This window comes from Balaenoptera ricei, chromosome 16 (assembly GCF_028023285.1).
Source record: "Balaenoptera ricei isolate mBalRic1 chromosome 16, mBalRic1.hap2, whole genome shotgun sequence".
Lineage (NCBI taxonomy): Eukaryota > Metazoa > Chordata > Mammalia > Artiodactyla > Balaenopteridae > Balaenoptera > Balaenoptera ricei.
The window spans coordinates 68,862,780-68,888,235 of NC_082654.1; positions in this window are offsets into that span (position 1 = coordinate 68,862,780).

Consider the following 25,456-nt stretch of genomic DNA (forward strand, 5'->3'; position numbering starts at 1 on the left):
CCTCTTTAACATATTAATGAGCACTAATTTAATAGCTCCTTTTTCATGCCTACTAGTAAGTCTTAATTATATATCAGACCTTGGGTGTATAGGAACTATCATGATTTTAGATAATTTTATCTTCTAGCAGATAGGGCTCTTTATTCTTTGGATAAACAGAGGAAGAGGCTGATTATCTAAATTTGATGAGCAATTGGGCCAGTAGAGTGCTGTGTTACAGGTTTGATGAGATTCTGCCTGCCCCTCTTCCTGGTCCGCTGAGTGTGGGCTTCACATGGAGAGCCTGGCAGCTCCGTCTCTCCTTAGCCCAGTCAGCCCTTCAGAGATCTGGACCTTTACTCATTGGTCTTCCACCTCACTACACTTCCAAATTTGGTAAGTGTCTTTAGGGAGAGGCCATGGTACATTTGCTATAGAAGATTTCAAAAGAATTTGTGCATTGTACCATGGGGAAATAGGCTCACATTTAGAGATTTTTAAGTTTCCAAGTTGCGGTGCCAACTCACGTCTCTCTGCCTTTCTCTGTGGGCCAAGTTCAATATATAGCCCACATCTAAAACTAGCAAATGACCCCAGGAAAGGAAACAGCTCCTGACAGATTGTTCACATAAGAAAGGCTCTTCAGGGGCTTCCCTGGTGGTGCAGTGGTTAAGAATCCGCCTACCAATGCAGGGGACACGGGTTCGAGCCCTGGCCCAGGAAGATCCCACATCCCACATGCCACGGAACAGCTAAGCCCATGTGCCACAACTACGGAGCCTGCACTCTAGAGCCTGTGAACCACAACTACTGAGCCCGTGTGCTTCAACTACTGAAGGCCGTGCGCCTAGAGCCCGTGCTTCGCAACAAGAGAAGCCACCACAATGAGTAGCCTGCAAATCACAACGAAGAGTACACACAACTAGAGAAAGCCCACATGCAGCAACGGAGACCCAACACAGCCAAAAATAAATAAATGAAATTAATTTTAAAAAATCTTTAAAAAAAAAAGAAAGGCTATTCACTCCGTGAAATTTTGGTTCATATAACTCTGTTTTCCTACACAGCTCTATTTAAAGTCTTTGAAAATATGATTTGCAATATCTGTGGAGTTCTTAAAATGATACAGTAGGAGAATGGTCTGCCATTCCTTATTACATTAAAATTAGAACCAGATTTTCTTTTGATAATTTAACCTAATATACCAGTTTTGTTTAAATATGTATAAAAATAGACATTAATTGGGCATTAATATGAACCCTGCATTAAGGAGTTTGAGTGATTCTATTTAATTCAGTTTATCATTGTCGCACAATAAAATAATATTTTCTCAACATAATAATGTGGGAGCATACCAGTACAAAAATGTAGGCTGACTGATTCCGAAATAATCAACTCCTACAACCACAGCAGCTATTTTGAGCATGGTGCCTATCCATATCTTAGTGTATATTTTCAGTACAAAACTCACCAGGAGTGTGGAAATATTATTAGCCAGCATTTCTTGTTTTTTGTTTTTTTACAGAGAGAACTCTATCTAGCAGTAGCATGAACACATGCATCCCCCCAAATCCCCAAATTTAAAGGAGCCCAACATACTCTAAGGTTATAGGAAATTAATTTCAACATGTACAATAGAGTTATTTTTTTAGTTGGACATGTAGTAATTAAAGGTCAAGAAAGATTTAAGTTAAGAAATAATGTATAAAATGTTGAAGCTAATGAAACTAGAACTAGATAAGGTAAACAACAATTAAAAGAACACTTAGACATATATTTTATATGGAATGTGTACAATTCAGTGAGATGTGAAAAGAAAGTGTTGAATAACATGAAAAATAGTCCCTTTTAAGTATTCTTTTTCTAAGGTAAGTAAAATATTCTTTATAAAAACCTTACATTAACTTAGACAAATTTTTGTATGGGATTGACTGAGGTGAATAGAGATAAAGGCAAGTATTTGTTTGTGGGCTTAAAGTCAAGGAAAGCAACAATGTCCTTCCATATCAAACATTTTGACATCTATGTTGTATAACATATTTGTCGGTATTAATTGGGGTAGAAATTATTTCTTCTCTTAGGGATGAATTTGCTTCTTATGCCAAGAGTTTCGCTGATCTTGTTAAAAATTTTGCACAAATTGGAAATTAAATGGCAAATAATTTTCATATTTTCCCTTACTATGTTTCACTTTCCTAATCAATTTATCTAATGTCTTTCACCTTTTCCTTGGATGCTACAGATCCCTCTACTATTTCAGGGAGTAGTTTGGCAGAAACAAAACTTGCTCTGATCCTGGGCTTGGGTGGCTATTTCCTTTCCCATGTTAGGGAAGTTTTCAATTATCATCTCTTCAAATATTTTCTCTGGTCCTTTCTCTCTCTCTTCTCCTTCTGGGACCCCTATAATGTGAATGTTGTTGCATTTAATGTTGTCCCAGAGGTCTCTTAGGCTGTCTTCATTTCTTTTCATTCTTTTTCCTTTATTCTCTTCCGCAGCAGTGAATTCCACCATTCTGTCTTCCAGGTCACTTATGCATTCCTCTGCCTCAGTTATTCTGCTATTGATTCCTTCTAGTGTATTTTTCATTTCAGTTATTGTATTGTTCATCTCTGTTTGTTTGTTCTTTAATTCTTCTAGGTCTTTGTTAAACATTTCTTGCATCTTCTCAATCTTTGCCTCCATTCTTTTTCCGAGGTCCTGGATCATCTTCACTATCATTATTCTGAATTCCTTTTCTGGAAGGTTGCCTATCTCCACTTCATTTAGTTGTTTTTCTGGGGTTTTATCTTGTTCCTTCACCTGGTACATAGCCCTCTGCCTTTTCATCTTGTCTATCTTTCTGTGAATGTGGTTTTTGTTCCACAGGCTGCAGGATTGTAGTTCTTCTTGCTTCTGCTGTCTGTCCTCTGGTAGATGAGGCTATCTAAGAGGCTTGTGCGAGTTTCCTGATAGGAGGGACTGGTGGTGGGTAGAGCTGACTGTTGCTCTGGTGGGCAGAGCTCACTAAAACTTTAATCTGCTTGACTGCTGATTTGTGGGGCTGGGTCCCCCTCCCTGTTGGTTGTTTGGCCTGAGGCAACCCAACACTGGAGCCTACCTGGGCTCATTGGAGGGGCTAATGGTGGACTCTGGGAGGGCTCACGCCAAGGAGTACTTCCCAGAACTTCTGCTGCCAGTGTCCTTGTCCCCCGGTGAGCCACAGTCACCACCCACCTCTGCAGGAGACCCTCCAACACTAGCAGGTAGGTCTGGTTCAGTCTCCCCTTGGGGTCATGGCTCCTTCGTCTGGGTCCCAATGCGCACACTACTTTGTGTGTGCCCTCCAAGAGTGGAGTCTCTGTTTCCCCAGTCCTGTCAAAGTCCTGCAGTCAAATCACAGTAGCCTTCAAAGTCTGATTCTCTAGGAATTCCTCCTCCCGTTGCCCGACCCCCAGGTTGGGAACCTGACGTGGAGCTCAGAACCTTCACTCCAGTGGGTGGACTTCTGTGGTATATGTGTTCTCCAGTCTGTGAGTCACCCACCCAGCAGTTATGGGATTTGATTTTACTGTGATTATGCCCCTCGTACCGTCTCATTGTGGCTTCTCCTTTGTCTTTGGATGTGGGGTACCTTTTTTGGTGAGTTCCAGTGTCTTCCTGTTGATGATTGTCCAGCAACTAGTTGTGATTCTGGTGTTCTCACAAGAGGGAGTGAGAGCACATCCTTCTACTCTGCCATCTTGGCTCCTAATCTTCAAACTATCTTCTTTTTTTAACTAATAAATACTAGGTGCCTAGAAGTTCTTTTAAAGGAGAATTTAATGCAATGCAAGACAATACATTTGTAAAGGAGACCAAACGTTGCCTCTTTTTATATAGTGCTTAATGTCATGAAAAGTGCATGAAATTCAAATATATCTTACTCTATATAAAGAAATCCCTCATGAACTTGAAGTAGAAACAATAAATTGAACCCTTCATGAAGCCAAATTCCCTTATCTTGTGAGAAGCATCTACGAGTATGACTGTACTTATACTATTACTTCAGTCGTTTGGTTAGTGCTGTGAGAACTCCATTATCCTGAGTGCATTATAAATTTGGATATTTTTTTCAGTCCAGTTATAGACCTAAATTGAATGATTAAAAAGAGATGCAAGTACCAACAATCATGCGTATAATATTGCTGTGAACTTAGCTATTACTTCTTTGATTGATTTCTAGGAGAAATACATTTTCTTATAAAAATAAATTGATTGAGAGGACTTCTTTAAAAGTCCAGCTTTAAAACAACTGCTAGCCCTAAAATTATTACTGACATAACTAATTAAGTATAAAATAGATAAGAACCCATTTTACTACCAACAGCTAGGGAAGCATGCCATTTACATGCCAAAAATATCAAGACATTTCTCTAAGACATAATGCAGAGGAGGACAGTTTGACAATGGTCTTAAAGGGTCGATTCATTCAATTCCATATATAGAACAACATTAGGAACAAATAGATATAGACTACTTTGGCAGGTTCCCACTAACACTTCCTACGGTGTAGAACTAAGAGGAAAGTCATAATTTATATAATTGAGGATTGTATTTTGTAGTACTTGCTTTCTTCGATGTGGATTTCATTTGTAGCATTTGAAAATAGCAGTGAAATTTCTGTTCTGCCTTCCTACACTTTCACATTTCATCAGTTCTCTCAGGTTTTTGAGCATCTGAATAGGAATATCTATTTATGAAATCAAAATATGTACACACTTTTGTATTCCTTTAGTCTGCTTTTATCTGGATTAGAAGAATTTAGGGAGTGGCATGCAACAAAATCAAACACAAACTTTTACAAGCTATTATACAAGCAAATAGTAGTCAAAGAGATCACTGCCTATAAGATCTTCTTTATAAGAATATGTAAATGTGAGAAATTATTCCTGCAAACACTGCTAGAATTCTGTAAATGCTATAATTCAAAATAAACTCTTATATAAATCAAAGAAAGAATTCAGTAAAGAAACTCCCAGAAAAAAAAATTCACTTACATTCTTAATAAAATTTAAGCTATTTTAACACAGTGACTAAGGGTTCAGAAATGATCATAGAAATAGAATTATCTATCTACATGACCTTGGATATGGTGATGACTTTTTAGATAAAACACCAAAGGCTTTGTCCATGAAAAAATTGATAAGCTGGACTTCAGTAAAATTAGAAACTTCTGCTCCGTGATGAAACAATGCCAAGAGTATGAGAAGACAAGCCACAGACTGGGAGAAAATAATTGCAAAAAACACATCTGATCAAGGACAGTATCCAAAATATACAAAGAACTCTTAAAACTCAACAATAAGAAAACAAACAATCTGATTAAAAAATGGACCAAAGACTTTATCAGACCCTCACCAAAGTAGATATAAACATGGCAAATAGTCATATGAAAAGATACTCCACATTATAGGTCATACGGGAAATGCAAATTAAAACTATGAGATACCACTACATGACTATTGCAATGGCCAAAATCTGGCAAGCTGACAACAACAACTGCTGACAGGGATGTGGAGCAATAGGAACTCTCCTACAGTACTGATGGGAATGCAAAATGGCACAGACACTTTGGAAGTTTTGGGCAGTTTCTTACAAAATTAAACATACTCTTATTAGAGTGATTCAGCAATCATGCTCCTTAATATTTATCCAAAAATTTAAGTACTTAAGTCCACACAATAACCTGCACACAAATATGTTTACAGAAGTGCTACGCAAATTTGCCAAAACTTGGAAGCAACCAGTATGTCCTTCAGGAGGTGAATAGTTAAATTGTGGTATATCCAGACAGTGGAGTATTATTCAGTGCTAAAAGAAATGAGCTATCAAGTCATAAAAAGACATGGAGGAACCTTAAATGTGTATTACTAAGTGAAAGGAGGCATTCTGAAAAGGCTGCATACTGTATGATTCCAACTATATGATTTTATGGAAAACACAAAACTGTGGAGACAATTTTAAAAATCAGTGATTTCCAGGGATTGGGGGTGGAGAGGGATAAATAGAGTACAGAGGTTTATTTTATATATATATATATATATATATATATATATATATATATATATATATATATATATAATATTCAAATCAGCAGAAGAAAGTTTTTCCCAAATAAAAAAAAACCACAAAAAAATCATGTATGGAAATTTTTTAAAAGGTTAGAAAGAAGTTAAAACAGAAATGAATAACAAATTGGAGGATAGTTATCCCGAAAGCATTATAAGTAATCAAGAAATATTATTCTAATATTATTCCAAACATGGTTGTGAACAGATTCTTTCTTAATGATATAGTTTACGATATCCTTCCAGGAAGAAATTAGCATTCATGATAAAGTGCTTAAACAATTTTCATATAAACTGTAAAGAAATTAAGACCTCTTCTGGGAGACATACTACTCACCCACTTCACTGAATGGCAATTAAAAATCTAACAATTTTCATCTAGCACTCTTTTTGCTTATATTCAGTGTAAAAATGATTATGTAACCATTCTTTCTTCAGATAAAAAAATCCTGATCAAAAAACAAACTTCCTTGAAGTAGCATGCTAGAGGTTTCTTACAGTATTAAAACTAAAATTAAAAAGTTGATATATGGTCAAAACTAATTCTGGAAAACTTTTTAACTTAATGGAATAATACTTACATTTTATTTCAACGTGTTACCTTGTCCATGGCAGAGACAGTTACCCTTAAATTAGATTTATTAATATAAATGAACTATCCCACGAGATTATTTTGATAAGTGAAAAAGTCACATAAATTTATTTACATTTTAGTTCACTCCTACTTAATATATTATCTACTATTAACATTTGCGTGTGCTACCTTACAATATTCTATACGTATATGTGGAATACATATATATGTATACACATAAACATTTGCATATGTATAGCCTCCTTGGCATTTGGTCTTGTTACATTCAGCTCATCATTCTAGCTAAAAGATAGGTTAGTGTCTGCTTCAGTCGTTTAACTGATTACTTCTTCCAATTTTGTATAATATGTGGATTTTATGAGCATTACAGCAATGCCGTTTGTAATGATGTTGAACTAGGTAAGAATAGGACAGCACACCACTAGAGATTTGCCTCCAGTCAATACTATAATACATTAACTAAAAACCATTTAGCTAAATGTTGCTCTACTAATCTGATCGAATGGCTAACTTTCTAAGCATTTCTGCAAAGAAAGTTGGAAGACTTGAAAAGGAAGTAATACAAGTCTTTTTTAAAAATAAAAAAACGTATTTCCCTTTTCTAGACACTGTTTCTAGACCAACTCTTCAAGTCGGTGTTCATACAGCATAGGTCATGCTGAAAGGCATTTAGAGGTATGCAGAGGAGATGAACAGAGATGTATGTTGACCGTATGTCAACTTTTTTTTTTCTTTTTATAAGTACAGTGCATTTAATGATCTTAATGTCATTCCACATAATTTAAGAGAATATTCTAACATTTGACTTGCTCATTTTACCTGAGCAGTCTTAAAGTGAGAAATTCTTTCTTATTTCATATAAATAAATGATGCCATCACAAATGTCAATACTGGGGAAGTTTCTACCTGTCGAGTGCTGTGAAAGTTTGACTACATCCTAGGGCAACAAAAGAGAAGTTCAGGAGTAACACTGCTGGGAATTTCCATCCAGCAATTTGTTGTCAGATGCATTGATGGGATGCCCCAAATGACTCCAAAACTGCTTGCTCCAATGACAAGAGCAACAAAGCGCTCATTTCCAATTACCAAGGGGTTTTAAAGTGTAAACTGTATTCCTCTTCTGTCAGCTGCTCAGAAACCTGGAAAGGGAAGTCAGAAACATTTCCACACTACGTTGTTCAACACTGTTGCATGTGTTTAGGTAGCATTCTAACACTTACATTTGGTGAATAAAATGTTAACAGCATGTTTGAGATATTGTTTCCTGTGTGATGGATTTTGTTTAGAATATTAGAACTATCATCTTCTAAAATCAGACATTGCATTTAGAGAAACTGTTCAAGTGATATAAGCAAGACTCTCCCAACATATTTTTTTAAATGTGATTAAGGCACTTTTAATATAAATCTTGCTGGTAGAGAGGAAGCAATTTCTTATAATTATAAATTTCATGTAGAAAAATGACACACCTAAGACACACTTTAATTTGGTGGCCTGAGAGTTAATTCTGGTCTCAGATTTTATTTTTTATTAGTTTTTTGTTTTGTTTTGTTTTGTTTTTTTACTTTAAGGTGATGATATAACAAGTGTGATTAGAAAGAGTTGACAAATTGAAAAATAATGTTTAGATTTTGCGACACTTAATAACCCATGACCTCTGGATAATTTCCCATACATACTTCCATCTCTCACCAGATCTCCATGGTTCATATTTCCTATTCCCTCCCTATGAATGGATTTTTCACTTAAGACAGTAACTCAATTTTTTGCCTAATCTCTAAAAGCATTAGAATTAGTAACCCTAATACAATCATCTTTATTTCTTCAAACTAAATTTTGAATTTTTATTCATCCTTTCTAACATGTCAAAATATAAAGAAGAAATAATATCATGCCGGTCATACTAGTAGAAAATAAACACACGTCAAAGATTTTATTTATTTCATTAATTAATAAGGAAAGCAGTAAGGTGTGAGAACCAAAGAACATTTTAAAAGCTTAGGTATACATATATATAATTGCTAGATTTAATGTAGAACTGGTTAATGTCTATCTAGGACATAAAGTGGTATATCGACTGAACAGCAATTTTTTGCCTCTTTAACAAATAAAATCAAACTTGGCATGCAAGTTTACTAAGTATGGGATACTTAATCTATAGTTAACATTTTCATTTGTTTTGAGTTTTTTTTTTTTTTAATTTCCATTTTGATTTCTTCTTTGACCCATTGGTTACATCAGGGGCAGGGGCTGGGAGAATTTGGGGAGGTGTTGTTCAAAGGGTACAAACTTCCAGTTAGAATATGACTAAATTCTGGGGATCTAATGCACCTGCATTTGGTTTGCATACTTGAAAATTGCTAAGAGAATAGATCTTAGATGTTCTCACCACAAGAAAGAAATGAAACGGTAATTATGTGATGATATAAGTATTAGCTAAGGCTATGGTGGCAATTACATTGCAATATGTAAGTGCACCAAATCAACATGGATATCTTTAACTTACACAATGTATATGCCAATTATGCCTCAATAAGGCTAAGAAAAAAACAGAGTTAACAGTGAATCTCACTAAAAACATGCACATAAAATCATATACGTGCTCTTGAGTAGCTGTATCTCTCGTGATATTGAAAGAACAGAGCAAGGAAATATATGTACCCACCTTTTTGCCTTATTTCTAAGATTTGCTTTTTTTTTTTTTTTTTTTTTTTTGACTCATAAGGGAACTGATTTTCAGAGAAGGCAGTATTGGAGAAGAGGAAAAGCACTATAATTAGAATCTGTATTTTCTGGCTTGAATTTCTATGACCTTGCCAGTACACATAACAATACTTAGCTACTTCTCAATGGAAAATACAGGTTTGAGTAATTTTCCAAGTAAAGGAGAAACGTTTGCAAATTAATTTTTTAAAAAATGTAGTCATTCTGTTATAGCTATCTTTTCTTTATGAAATCACTTTTATTTTTTATCCAGTTCTAGGATCTCATCCAGGGTACACAATACATTTAGTAGTCATGTGTCCTTAGGCTCCTCTTCGCTGTGACAGTTTCTTAGGCTTCCCTGATTTTGATGAACTTGACAGTTTTCAACAGTACTGGTCAAGTACTTTTTGTAGAATGTCCTTCTATTGAGTTTTATTCAATATTTTTCTCATGATTAGCCTGGGGTTATGGGTGTTGAGGAGGAAAAACACAGAAGTAACCTGCCATTCTCATCAAATCATATCAAAGGTATATACTAGCAATGTGATTTATCACTGTTGCTGTTGCACTTGATCACCTGGCTGAGGTAGTGCTTATCAGGTTTCACTTTAAAGTTCCTCTTTTTTCCCCCATTTTCTATATTGTATTCTTTAGAGGAATTTATCATTCTCAGCCAACATTTAAGGAGTGGGGAGTTATGCTTCTCTTCCTTGAGCAGAGTTTCTATATAATTTATTTGGAATTACTTTGCATGTGAGATTGTCTGTTGTCTCATTTATTTATTTAATAACTTATTTATATAATTATAGATTTCTCTGGATATTTATTTTGTACTTTGGGTTGTAGTCCAATACTGATTCATTGGCACTACAAGATGCTTCACACTCATCTTGTATACTTCTTGCCCCACACCTAGATTCAGCGATTTCTTCAAGGAACCCTGATTCCTTGTATTAGAGAATGGTATTAGAAACTAAGGGCTTGGTGCTAGGTGTTCTTGTTACTACTGGGGTGCTATTCCCTTTAGGCTTTCTTAGCTAACAGAGCAAGGGAATATATAGTAATTTGTTATTTTTATTGAATATACTCCATACAAAATTATTATAAAATATTTACTATATTTTCTGTGCTATATATTACATCCTTGTAATTTCTTTATTTTACACCTAGTAGTTTGTACTTCTTAATCCCCTTCACCTATTTTGCCCCTCCCCCAACCCCCTCTCCCCTCTGGTAACCACTAGTTTGTTCTCTGTATTTTTGAGTCTGTTTCTGTTTTGTTCTATTAGTTCACTTGTTTTATTTTTTTAGATTCCACTTATAAGTAAAAACACAGTATTTGTCTTGAGCCTCTTTTATTATAAGGGCATTAATCTCATTCATGAGGGCTCTGCCCTCATGACCTAATCACTCCCAAAGGCCCTACCTCCTAATACCATCATACTGGGCATTAATATTTCAGCATATGAATTCAGAAGGAACACAGTCATACAGACCATAACAAACCTGCTCTGAATACCTAGAATAAATCCAAGTAGATTGTGATTTATAATCTTATTATGCCTTGCTGAATTTGATTTGCTAATACTTTTCAAAGATTGTTTCATCTTCATGAAAGATATTTGGTTTTAGTTTTCTTTTAATGTCTTTATGTGGTTTTGTTATTAGGTTACGGTGGGCTTCATAGAATGAGTTGGGAAATATTTCCTCAGCTTCTGTTTTCTGGAAGAGATTGTGGAGAATTTGTATTATTAAATGTCTGGTAGCGTTCATCATTGAAATAATCTGGGCCTGATCTTTCTTTTTTAGAATATTATTCATTATCTATTCAATTTATTTCATAGATATAGGGTGATTATTACCTGTTTTACGCCTTGAATGAGTTTTAGTAATTTGTGACTTTCAAAGAATTAGTCAATTTCATCTAAGTTATCAAAATTGTAGGCCTAGTTGTTCATAGTAGTTTTTAATTCTTCTTAATGTCTGTGGAGGCAGTCCTAATGACCCCTCTTTCATTTATTATACTGGTAATTTGTGTCTTCCTTCTCTTTCTTTCTCTCTCCTCTCTTTGGTTAGCTTGGCTAGAGGTTTATTAATTCTATTGATTTTTTCAAAGACCAGATTTCGGTTTCATTAATTTTCTCTACTTTTTCCTGCTTACTGATTCGTGTTCTACTTTTTATGATTTTTAATTTTGCTTGCTTTATGCTTAACATGCTCTTCTTTCTGTAGTTTCCTAAGATGGTTCTCAAGTTATCTTTCTATTATTTATCTTAAGTTTAATTCTATTATGGTCTGAAAGCATACTTAGTATGATTTCTATTGTTTTAAGTTTGTTCAAGTATGTTTTATGGCTCAAAATGTGGTCCATTTGGTGATTTTTCCATACATTCTTGAGAGGAATGTGTATTCTGCTGTTGTTGGACCAAGTATTCTATAAATATGAATTAGATAAAGTTGATTAATAGAACTGTTTACATTCAGTATATTCTTTCTGACTTTCTTTCTTCTCTGGGTATCAGTCACTTAAAGATGGTGTAGTTGTCTATAAGTATGATAGTGAATTTGTCTGTATCACCTTTCAGTTCTATCAGTTTTTGATGCTCTGTTAATTGTGTACATATTTCGGCTTATTATGTCTTCTTGAAGAATTAACTTCTGTATTATTGTGACATGTTTCTCTATAGCCTTGATAATAATTTCGTTTTGAAGTCTGTTTTGCCTGAAATTAATATAGTTATCCCAGGCTTCTTCTGATTATTGTCAACATTGTATAGCTATCTTCATCCTCTTACTTTTAACCTATTCGAGTTTTAATACTTAAGTGATTTCTTGTAAATAACATAGAGTTGGGTCTTGTTTTTTAATCCACCCAGACACCTGACTTTCAATTGGTGTATTTAGGTCATTCACATGTAAAGTGTTTATTGATATATTTGGATTAATACCTACCATGTTTATAACTTTTCTATTCGTTGCTCATTGTAATTTTCTTTGTTTCTTTTTTTCCCCCCCTCTTTTCCTGCTTTCTCTGGTTATAATTGAGCATTTACAGGATTGCATTTTACCTTTTTTTTCTTAGCATGTTCATTTTACTTCTAAAAAAAGAAATTAGTGCTTGCCCTAGAGGCTATAATATTCATTTTTGACTAAACTAGATTAAAAAACACTATACTCCTTCATGTGTGATACATGTAGCTTATGACAGTGTATTCCCAATTCTTCCCTACTGTGACTCATAACATTGCTGCCATGAATTTCACTTCTCTGTACACTACAATTACCAATACATTGCTCCTACATTGCTACTATGATTATTTTAAACATTTATTTTTAAGTAAACTAAGAATAAAAAATATAACTTTATTTTCATTTCATTTATTCTTTTCCTGTGCTCTTTTTTCCTCTGTTCTATGATGGATTCCAAAAAAATAATTGATTTTTGTTTCCTTAACCTTTTTTTTTTTTTTGTAAGGTTGAGAATTCTGACTTTTAAGCTCTTTGTGTTGATGTTAAAACTGAGTGTCCTACATGTTCTTTTTTTAAAAACGTATTACCTGAGAACTAACATATTCTTTTTCCCATTTCTCCTTTCATCAATTGTTCTTCTCTACTTTAAAAGAAAATGCTGTATTGATCATCAGCCCTGATTTATTATAATACATTGCTCAGATACAAAAAAAAAGGCACTGATAACAAAGAGATAATCATAAATATTAATGGCAGAAAAATCTCCTTTTATCCAGGGTTCATAATACCTTCCTTCTATTTATTCCATCTCTTAAAGAAGTGCATTTACACGGTGCTACATTTTGTTTAAATATATTTTTTGGAAAATTTGTAAAACATCTCTTTGCTCAATTGTAATAACTTTATTCAAAGGGAATTTAAAATGTAGAGTTTTATGATTATAATAACTTTTAAAAATACAATTTTGAATAATACATGTTTGTAGTATAGTATTCTGTAGGAAATGTAGGATTGAAGTTATTTCAAAGAGAAATAGACAATGTAAAATTCCCAATTGTAAAATGAGATTATTTATTAATTTATTTTAATCATTATAGACCTCAAATTACTATGGTGTTTATATTCTATTAGATACTCTTAAAAGAGCAATATAACCATATTACATAAAATTGTCACTCACCATATAGAATTTTCCAGAAATTATGTCCTTTGCAATCATATAATTTTATGATAATTTTTAACTACCTGAAAATATTTATTAGGAGAGGTATAGTTCTTCAAAAGTATTTTATGGATTATAAAAGAAAGGGCAAAATATAATGGATGTCTTTAGGTTTTGTTAAGGTTTAGAATCAGAGTCCAAACCTTAGATTGCTAATCTCATGCGTTTGGAGAAAACCAACTCTAAGAGATTCATATAAAATTGAGCAAATAATCCTCTGTTGATGATCACATTAATAGGACAGAAATATTAAGAAGCATACGGTAAATTGTATGTTCTGCTGGATTGGCAACAGATGTTTTATGATATAATGAAGTGGTACACATCCTCTCAGATCCCAAGTCCTTAATACTTACACTTTCTCTAGTGCTTACAACTTCAAGTGTAGTCTGCCAACCATATGAATTAGCATCATTTAGGAGCATGTGAAAATCTCAGGCCCTAATCCAGGTGATTTCCAAGCACAATAAAGTTTGAGACGGAGGCATTAACTTCCTGCCTCCCTCTCTCCTCCTCCATTTCTTTCTTTTTTTCCTCCCTTCCTTCCTTCCTTTCTTCTTCCTTCCTCCCTTCCTTCCTTCCTTCCTTTCCTTCCTTCCTTCCTTTTTATCTCTCTTCCACTCAAATATAAAATTTGAGTGAGCAATTGTTCTGTCTGCTTCATTCACTGTTCCTCTTACCTCAGTGACTAGGACAGTGTCTGCTACATAGCAGGTGCTCTATAATTACTTGTTATATGACTTTTCATACAAAGAAGTCCAAAGGTAGGCAATTTTACTTTGGCAAAGTCAGCAGCTCCACAGCAAATTCAGATTTTTTTCCCATCTTGTTGCTTTGCCATTCTCAACAAACTGCCATTCTCAACAACTTTATTTCCTTGAGGCTATAAATTGACCTGAGTCACCTAATGTCCTCATACATTATTGTTCAAAAACTTAAAATAAGAAGGAAAAAAAGCCCTTTGTTCTAGCTCCATTTAAAACTGAAGAAAACTTTCCTCAAAGCCCCATTTCTCAGAATTCTTCCTCTCTTAGTTAACTGACCAGATTGTTTCACATTCTCCTCTTTAAATTAAATGCTCATAAGGAAATTGCCATCTTTGATCCAGAGCAGGGTTCAGTAAACTATGGTCCATGGGCCAAATGTAACCTGCTGCCTATTTTTGTATAGCCTGTAAGAATGGTTTTAATAATGTAAAGGGTTGAAAAAAATTTAAGTATAGTATTTCATGATATTTGAACATTACAGAACTTCAAATTTGATTACTTGTTGTAGGTTGACTTGTATCTCTCAGAAGGTATGTTGAAGTCCCAACCCCTATACTACGAATGTAACCTTATTTGGAAATAGTGTCTTTACATATGTAATTAGTTAAGATGAGATCATACTGAATTAAGGTTGGTCCTAGATTCAGTGACTGGTTTCCTTGTAACAAGAGTGAGTTTTGGAGACACAGACACACACAGAGGGATGAGAGCAATGTGAAGGTGGAGGCAGAGATTAGAGTGATGCGGCCACAAGTGCAAGGATGCCAAGGACCGCAAAGTAAACACCAGAAGCTAGGAGAGAGGCAATGAAGGATTCTTCCCAAGAGCCTTCAAAGGAGCCAGGACTTGCTAGCACTTTAAATTCAGAGGTCTAGCCTCCAGAACTGTGAAAGAATAAATATATGTTTTAAACCACCCAGTGAGTGGTAATCTGTTGAAGCAGCCCCAAAAAGCTAATACAATATCCATACATAAAGTCTTACTGGAACCCAGCCATGCTCACTCATTTACCTATTGTATGTGGCAGATTTGATTAATAATGACAGAGATAGTCTGGCCTGCAAAGCTAAAATGTTTACTTTCTGACCTTTTCCAGAAAGAAGTGTGCAGACCCTTGGTTTCATGTTTAGCACTCTGATTCATCCCTTGGGTCTGGGGACCACCTTTCCTGGGACACTCAAATGGGAAGAACAAATTTGGTGTTATATTAGGTTTGGAAAATAAGTTGAGGGGTTAGTGTATATGCAAATAGCAGACTATCTGCAGAATATCTTACAAATAACAAGCATGATATATGTTTCTGCTGCTACAAAAATTACCTCTGGATTAATAATTTGTATATATTTTGTCAGAATTCTTCCTACTTTTATAGTTATAAATTATTTTTTTATAGCACTACCTACACAAAAAATGTAATGCTTCTCTTTGGCCCATGTGGATATTGTGAAAAAGTAGGAAATTTGAATAATGTTGATTAAAGGTGACTGCAGAAGCAAAGCTTAAGCCTGTTTCTAGAGATACAGAAGGTCCAAGATCCTGCTTCTTGACTCATGTCATTTCTAATCATTTCACTGAGACCTGGCAGCCACAGCACAAATTCTGGAATGTAATATCAATTACCTGAAGAATGAAATACCATGAATGAGGTATTTGCTTCAGGCACTTACTCTAGAACTGACCAGCAATTGGGAATATAGTAGAGACGGGCAGCCTGCCAAGCCTGGGGATCACTGCAAGGTTTCTCCAAATAGTTGGATGCTCAGAGAGATTATCCTTTCCCAATTATAGGCACTGTGACATGGAACAGAGTTTCCAGGTGCTGTTTCTGCCATTAGTTTCCTTCATTAAAACAACTAGCAAGTGCAGTAAAATTGTATTTAAAGTTTACCCACTAATTTTAAAAGAAATCATGGTTCTTTAAAGGCAATAACAATGGAAAGAAAAAAATGGCCTCCCAAATTGAACCATTATCCTGAGTCAATTCTCCATGAATCTGTGGCATATCTACAGGTCCAGATGTTAAGAGACAATGTGCTCTGGAACTACCTTTTCAGGAATATTTATGGAGACATAAAGGCTCTGGAGAGACAGACATAGGAAATTCTGCTTCAGAAAATCTATATGCATTCCTGAATCCATTAAGATAAAGACAATGATTTCCTCTAGAGAGATTTAGAGACATCCCTCCCTGGAGACCTTTGCTTGTATTCCAGGACAATATATGGAATCTAAAAAAAAAAAAAAAAAAAAAGGCTCTGAAGAACCTAGGGGCAGGACAGGAATAAAGACACAGATGTAGAGAATGGATTCAAGGACACTGGGAGGGGGAAGGGTAAGTTGGGACGAAGTGAGAGAGTGGCATGGACTTATATATACTACCAAATGTAAAACAGGTAGCTAGTGGGAAGCAGCCGCATAGCACAGGGAGATCAGCTGGGTGCTTTGTGACCACCTAGAGGGGTGGGATAGGGAGGGTGGGAGGGAGACGCAAGAGGGAGGAGATGTGAGGATATATGTATATGTATAGCTGATTCACTTTGTTATAAAGCAGAAACTAACACACCATTGTAAAGCAATTATACTCCAATAAAGATGTTAAAAAATTTAAAAAATTTTAAAAAATAAAAATCTCTCTTTCTCCGGAAAAGAGGATAGGCAGGTGTGGATGGGTTTGTCAGTAGCCCCTTTATAAGGTCAGAGTCTATGAAACTTAGGGTTCCTCACCTGTCAATCACCCTCACTGTGTGTGCAGTTCCTCACCAAGGCGCACTGTAAGAACTGGGGCTCAGGGAACCCACACTACATTATTCTGTCTGCTTCTTTTGCTGCAAGTAATAAGTTGTCTTTGTCTCTAACTCAGAGGTTTCCAGTTTTATGTGTAAATACAGAATTTGTGGTAGTCTGGCTTGCATAGTGTAAAATTTTGGAACTTTCACAGTAACTGACTTTATTTTATAAGTTATAATTTCTGATTTAAAGCATAAAGTATGTTCACATGTTCATGGAAGAAAATTTGGAAAATCAAATAAATAAAAATTACAATTAAAATAATTACTCTGAACCCTTTTATTCTTTTCCTTCCATCTTCTTTGGTTATAGAATTTTTATTTGCCATGGTGTATAAAATTTACATTTTGTTTTATGAGTTTTACAAAAGCTTAACATGGAATCCCTTATTTATTAAATAGATTTGTTGGTCACCAGACATACTCTTGCTTATTTTTTCTTTTTATTTTTATATATTATTTTTTCTTTCTTATTCATTTCTTCCTTGTCTGGAAACCATTTTTAGAAGAATGTTTGTTAATTTGAAAATATTGTCTTTACATTCCAGTGTCATATTTACAGTTTAATTATTTTCTGGATCATACTTTTCTTCCCCTGAAGACATTAGAGGCATGATTTTAATGTCGCTTAGAGAACAATGTTGTTGTGCAGAAGCCTATGGTCAACCGGATTGTTTAGATGACAAAGGATTATTTCTTTTCCTTTGTCCTCCAGGATTTTAACTAAGATAGAGCTTGTCGTTGATAATAATTCTGTTAACTTATACATAGACATCATACAACTTTTCAATATTTTGAAGCACTTTTTTTCTGGAAGGTTTTAAAAAATTATATGTTTGTATAGTTTTCTTTTTCCATTTTCTCATTCTCTTCATCGGAAACACTAATTAAGAAATAGTGACGATCAAACATCACATTTAACAGCGATTATTTTCTCTCTAAGCTTTTTAACAGTACAATCCTTCCCAAATCATTTTGCCCATTTTATAAAATCCACTTTTCCACCTTTATCATTGTTTTTAGCATTACTTGTTCTCGTTAAGCTGCTTCTGGTATGGAACACTTCTTTGATAACTTACCTTTCTCTCTAATTTCTTTTCCCAAACACTGCCATCTCTTGTTTCACCTTTTTATGTTGCCTTATGCTCTTTTCCTCAGTACTGAAATAAGTGTTTCTTTATTGAGTTACTTAATGCAGAGTGATAGGTGTAGTTACACTTTTTATTTGCTTAGCTTAGTTGCAACTTTTTTTGGGGGGGAGCAGGGGTTGAGCATTCTTCATCTGACTTATTTTTTCCTGATTCTTTCACCTTCGTTCCTTTAGTATACTATTCCATGATGCCAAATGAGGTTCAGGAAAGTCTTATTACCAACTGGAACTGCCGTCCCTATTATGCCAACAAGAAATAGTTGGATTTACCTCTTAGTCTGCATCACCTCTTTTGGAAAAGTGATCTGCTAGTGCTCTTTGAGTTCAGGAATCCACAGTGTTTGTTCTTCCCACATCGAGATGATGTAAATTGTATTTGAGAATACTTGTAATTTAGGATTATAGATGATAGTTACATTCTTATTTCTTCTTCTCTTTGTTGTCTGGAGGTAATTTTCAGGGAAGAAGAAAATTAAGTCTCTTATTACGACCGTAGAACATTTATTTTATAACTGGCTACCCAGAAGAGCTCTTTTTCTTTGTCTAATGATTTTTCATTGATTGTCTTTAACTTTCCCAGTAGATAATCATCTGAAAATAATGACACATTTAGCATCCCTTTTACAAAGTTATACTATATAGTGTCTCTAAAATGCATACAAAAATGATTGATATTTTATCTTCAATTTATGATACAGTTTCCAGGAATTCTTAGCAACTAGAATCATACCTTGACTATAACTATATATATACATCAAAGCTTCTATATTATTGGAACTTTCGATTTATATTTATGTTTATTCTTCTCTAGAAAATATATCTTCCCCACAAAGAATCCACTTTATATTTACAAATATAATAACCATTGTAATTATATAAATGTAATATATACATGTACCCATGTAAATATATGTAAATATATAATCATTGTAATTACTGGTACACCATTAATAATTCATGCTTTGTGCAGAATAAGTATAATAAGATACTGACATTTACTGTCTAAACCTGTTGTACTTGGAAATGTCTTGCACTACACTGTGCACCATGACCCAATGATTTCACCAAAAGAGAAAAAAAGATAAAAGCTTTTAGTTTTTAAACTTAGCTACATAAATGGATAGAGAGCTTTGAAAATATGACACAGCAATGTTTTATTCTAGGGATTCTGAGACCCTTGACAAATTAAACATTCTATATCTGATTTATGGTGCTTTCATTTATATTGCAGAAGTCTACACCAACCACTTAACATGATATAGTATAGTTATATTTTCTATAAAAGTCACTCCATTATCAAGGCTGTTAAAATATCCATTGGCAGTGGTAATTTACTTATTTGAATAAAGTGAATTAAGTTCAATCAATCATTTTTTTTCCTTAATGAGCTCTGAGTTTTTGTTTATTTGCTTTTATTTATATATCTCTCAATGTCTTTAAATTATCTATTGAATATAGTATCCCCAGCTAGTGTAAGTAGTAAGTACACCTTACTTTTTTCCAGTAAATTATTTTATCATAAAGAATCTACAACTACTTTGACTCTACAACTTTCAAGCAAGAAAAATCTAGTATTTATCCTCTTAAAACTTACCTCTTTTGAAGCATTTGTATTAATTGCCTGCATTTTTAAAAAATACATAATTTTATATTTTATGAATTGAAATAATTGGAGGTGGTCAAACATCCACCAGAATTTCATCTACTTTGATAATCCGTAATGTTAATCTAAGTATCTGATAAACTTTATGCAACCTCAGTTTAGTTACTGCCTCAGCCCACTGTAGAAATATACTCTTCATATTGTATTTTCTGCCATAGATCAAACTAAAGACTAATAAAAGGTGTCATAGTCTAGGGTCTTGATATCTTCAAGTAATTATTTGGGGGAAAAGTCCTTAGAAAAAACTTAATTCAAAAATTGTTTTACAGATTAGGAGACACTTTTGGTTCTAGAGTGATAAGAAATGTAAAATTTTCAGAATATAATTATGAGAAAAATATATTTTATAAATATATGTATATATATCACTTGGGCTTAATATTTTTTGCATTTCATTATGAAAATTTTCAAGTATTCACAAAAACTGAAAGAATTTTATACTGAACATTCATATACCTACACCTAGATTTTATAATTAACAATTATTATACTTGCTTTATCATATCTATCTCTTTATTCATTTATCAATTCATCTTTATATGCTCTTAAGACAAACTGCAAGTAACAGTAAACTTCCACCAAAATACTTCTACACACATATCATTAACTAGTGCTCTATATTTGTTTAAGATTCCTTTTTTGTTTCATTTGGGGTAAAGTTTATATACAATGAAATATCTAACTCTTAAGTGTATAATAGGATGAGTCCTGGAAATATGTATATCTTTATCCAACTCCAAAATCTGTCAAGGTTCAGAAACTTACCCCCACCTCAAAGAGTTCCCTCACACCATTTTTCAGTAAACCCCTTTCTCTAACTCCTAAAGACAACCTGTTTAACTTTTTCACTGTATTAATTTTGTTTATTCTAGAAATTCATATAAATGGGATCATATAAAATGTATGTTCTATAGTTCTATAAATTTTCTTTTACTAAGCATAATATTTTTGAGATTTGTCTATACTTTTCTTTATAGCTTGTACTTAATGAGTAGTATGCCGTTGTATGAATATACCAAAGTCATTTAGCCATTTCCTACTTCATGGGCATTTGGGTTTTTTTCCAGTTTGGGTTATTATATATGAAGCTGATACAGGTATTCTTGTACAAGTATTTTTGGTCATCTTGTAAAATTAACATTTACAGTGATGTTGAGTAAATGTCTAGTAGGCTTTTATAAGAGCCTATCAGACATTTACCAAAGTGGTTGTACAGTTTCTCATTCTCATATACAATGTATAAGAACTATAACTGCTCCAGGTTCTACCCATGGCTATTAAATTTAAATTGATTGTAATTAAATAATATTTAGTTCTGCAGTCACACTAGACGCATTTCAAGTGCTGAATGGCCACAGGTGGCTAGTGGCTACTCTATTAGGCAGCACATTTTTATCATTATAGAATGTACTATTGAGCAGCCGTGTTCCACATTTGGTATTGTAATTTTTAGTTTAAGTTGTTCTAGTACAGGTGTAATGGCATTTCATCGTATTAATAGTTTAATCTGCATTTCTCTGATGAGACATGATATTAAACACTTTTCCATGTGCTTATTGACAATCTACATAACTTTCTCTGTGAAGTGCTTGTTCAATTCCATTACCTCTCTTTTTACTGGATAGTTTATCTTTTATCATTGAATTGTGAGTTCTCTTTATGTCCCAGATACAATACTTTTGGTAGATATATGTATTGTTAATATTTTCTCTTATATTTGGCTTCTCTATTAATTTTATTAATTTTACATCTTAATGAACACAATTTTAAATTTCTGATTAAATGTAATTAAGTATTTAAAAATTTTGTGGTTATTGCTATCTGTGACTTATTTAAGAAAATGTTGCCTACACTCATGTCACAAAGACAGTTACCAATTTCTTCTAGAGACTTTATAGTTTTAACTTTTATAACGTAGGCTGGTGATGTATCTCAAATTGTTTTTTAGGTATGGTATGAAATACACAACATGTATCATTTTTTTTGTCCATATAAATATCAAGCTTTTGTAGCATCATTAGTTGAAAGTACTTTCCTTTGCTCATAGGGTTGCTCTGGATCAGTTAAAACATTAAAAATTGAAGACGTGTGAGCCTATGTTTGGGTCCTCTATTTTCTCTCATTCTTCTAATTTTCTATAATTATGTCACTACACGTACAGTTTTAAACCTGTATTTCTATAATAACTCTTAAGGTAATGGGATATAAGTTCTTCATCATTGTTGAATTTTCTGAAATATGTTTTAGGCATCTGATGATTATATTTTTTTCTCCATTCATTAATTCAATGAATTTTATTAATTGATTTTCAAATGATAAACCAATCTCATATTACTAGTAGAAAGGCTACTTTGTTTAGAATGTATTGTCAAGTATATATAGATAGATTTGACTTGCTTATACTTGATTAAGAAATATATTTTCAATAAGAATATTAGTCTTTAATTTTTTTTTAGAATTTTGTCAGTTTTTGGTGCTGCATTTGTGCTGGCCTCATAATATTTTCTACCCCTCTATTTTCTTGAAGAGTTTGCATCAGATTGGTGTGATTTCTTTTTTAATCGCATGACAGAATTTACATGTAAAACCATCTACACCTGAAATTTTCATCATAGGGAGATTCTTTAAAATAATTATAAATAAAATTTTCTTAATACATACAAGGGCATGGCATCTGGAAAGCAGACTCTTAAATAGACTTACTATGTAGAGAGTTTATTTGTGAGAGCCCTTAGTATCAATTCCTGTGGAAGGGAGCAGGAAAAAATAAAACAAACAGAAAAAAAAGTTTGGGTAGAGAAGTGAAAACCTGACCTCAACCTCAGCTTACACACAGAAAGTTCTGGAATTAAAATAGCTTATTAGAGTTGTCCCACATTAGGCCAGAATGGCAGAGCCATTCCCACCAACCCACTGATAATTGATCATTGGATAAGGGCCTTCTGGGCAAGGGCTCAGCCTTGAGTGGAATGGCTCTCTGAAGCTGAAACAACTATTAAAGGAGCTGAAGATTGAAGGTTGTTGGGTGACATTACTTTTAGCAGCTGCTGCTGCTGCAAAAAATGAATCTTTGAAAAAAATCAGTCTGGACAGCACATCTCTGTTTATATCACAGAAGCTATTTAGATTTTCTATTTCATCTTGTTTCACTTTAGTAAGTTGTGTTTTCAAGCACTTTGCTCATCTTATTTAAGCTGTAGAATTTAATAGTCCCTAATCATATATTTAGTGGCTATAGAACATTGATTTTATTTAACATCTAACAAAATCCATATCTGATATTGATAATTTGTTTTCTCTCACTTTTTTGTAATTTAACACAATACTAAATCTAAGAAAATGCTAAAATATTTTTTTTTAATTTAGATGTATATGATCAATATGAAATTTACTAATAATTATATGAACATAGTGTTCCCAGAAGAAGAAATACAATTGGTCAATAAATGTTTAATATGCTCCTGTAGCTCAAAGTAATAAAGGTAGCATGAATTAAAACAGTTTAACAACATCATATTTTATTTACTATATTGGCAAAAATTAGTTTGGTTATATCAAATGTTAGTGAGGGTTTGGAGGAAAATGAACACTTGCACAGTCTTGGTGGTGCTATAAGTTTGTTAAGCTTTCTTGGTGAGTAATTTGACTATATTTACAAAATTTTAAATGTGTGTGATCTATGGTGTCTTTTTGGAAGAGGAGAAAGGTGAGAGGATCATAAAGTTTAGTTAATTGTCTCCAACAATTATTCTTTTTTTTTCTTTTCTTTGTTACAATCAATCTAGACCCTATGAGACTTCTTACATATTTAGCATGTTCTGAACTAAATTAGTAAATTATCCAATTAGTGCTTTAATTTGTTCTCTACTTTCACTTTGTAATTCTCTTTATAGGGTAAATAAAATATGGAATGTCCCTATTAAGTGTTGATTAGAAAGCTAATCTTTTGATGCTTTGTGACTTTTTAAAAAATGATTAATGCCATTCTTAACATCAATAGCAAATTGTTATCTCTCATTGTTTATTCTGGCAAGTAGAAAACTACCAAATATTGGTATCCATTCATAATTGTTGGCACATAAATTCCTTCCCTCACTACTGTCTCCTACCTTTCTATGATTGTTGCCAAGTTTCCATTATTTAAGATCATTATCACATAACAAACACATGTGTTTCAATTTCAAAACTAAATTTTGGCTGCCAAATGTATTATTTAATAACTAACATAATTTCACAGTAAGAGAAGAGCCATCAGTTACATTTTAAAAACATTAAGCCTGAATTAGTTTTTAAGCTTAAAATATTTGCTCAACTGCCCCCCTTTGGGTTCAACTATCCAAGGCTGTGAAAGCAACTCATGCATCTTGCCAGTAAAAATTTCTGAGTTAGAATAAAATGTAGAATTGATATATTGAAGGTTGGGCTTCAATTGGTGATATCAAAAGTTGTTACTAAAATAATTGCCAATATTTCATTCAACTTATTTTAGGCTTTTCTTCATGGGCCAGAAGAGGAACCAGGTGAACCACTAAATGTTGTCTTATAATTCTATATCTTGTATTTTGACATCTGCAAGGAGATTTTTTTTTTCCCTTCCTCCAGGATTGCTCATGATATTAGATGTGGGAATTGAGTAAATATTTGTTGTTGTTGTTCTTATATTGAAAGTAGATTTTAGGATCTAATTTATCAAAATGTCAACTATGTTCTTTCTGGATAACTTTGCTTAAACAATATTCTTATCAATATTAAATTTTAACATGAAATAAACTAATTTATAAATCTTTGGCTTTTAGACCAACAAGCACCTTCAGAGGGACTCTGGAAAACATTATAAATGGGCAACCTAATAAAAAAATGGAAAAAATCCAGAAATGTTAGCAGCTGAATACCTAAAATATCAAGGTCTTTTCTTGACCAATTGGGGTGGGAAAAAAAATCATTGAAAAGTAACTCCAGCAGGACCAGGTGGGGTAACACCAGGCTTTCCAGGCAGGGTGGCCCGGGAGCTACCCTCAGCCTCAACTCTGAATTAATTCCCCCTACCTGGGCAGTAGCATGGGAACCCTCCACGCAGTTCCGGCTTTTATCGGGAGGCTGTCAGCCCCTCCCACCCACCTCTCAGCTCCTGTGCTGTTGGCTGCACAGCTTCCAGGTGTCCACTCCTCTGGTGAGACGTGGCCAGGAGATGCTCTCCTCAGCTCCTTGCCTGGGTGGGCAAGTCAGGCTCTAGGCCTGCCAGAAATCCTCGTTTGAGGGTCTCACCGAGTTCCCCAGTCAGAGTGCTGCAGCTGAGCAGAGCGGCTGCTTGGGACTACTGCTCAGGTGCTGCAGAAACCCTTCTTGGAATCTGACATGTTATCACTTTGGGACCGTTGGCCAGCTGCTCCTGACTTGGCCACATGAAGGCTCAGACTGTCCCAGTCTCTGAACTGAAGAGAACCAACACTTTTAGCATATCTTTCACCACCAGGACTGTAAGGTATTTCAACGAAGAGTATCAGGAAGACATCTACAAATCCCAGACTG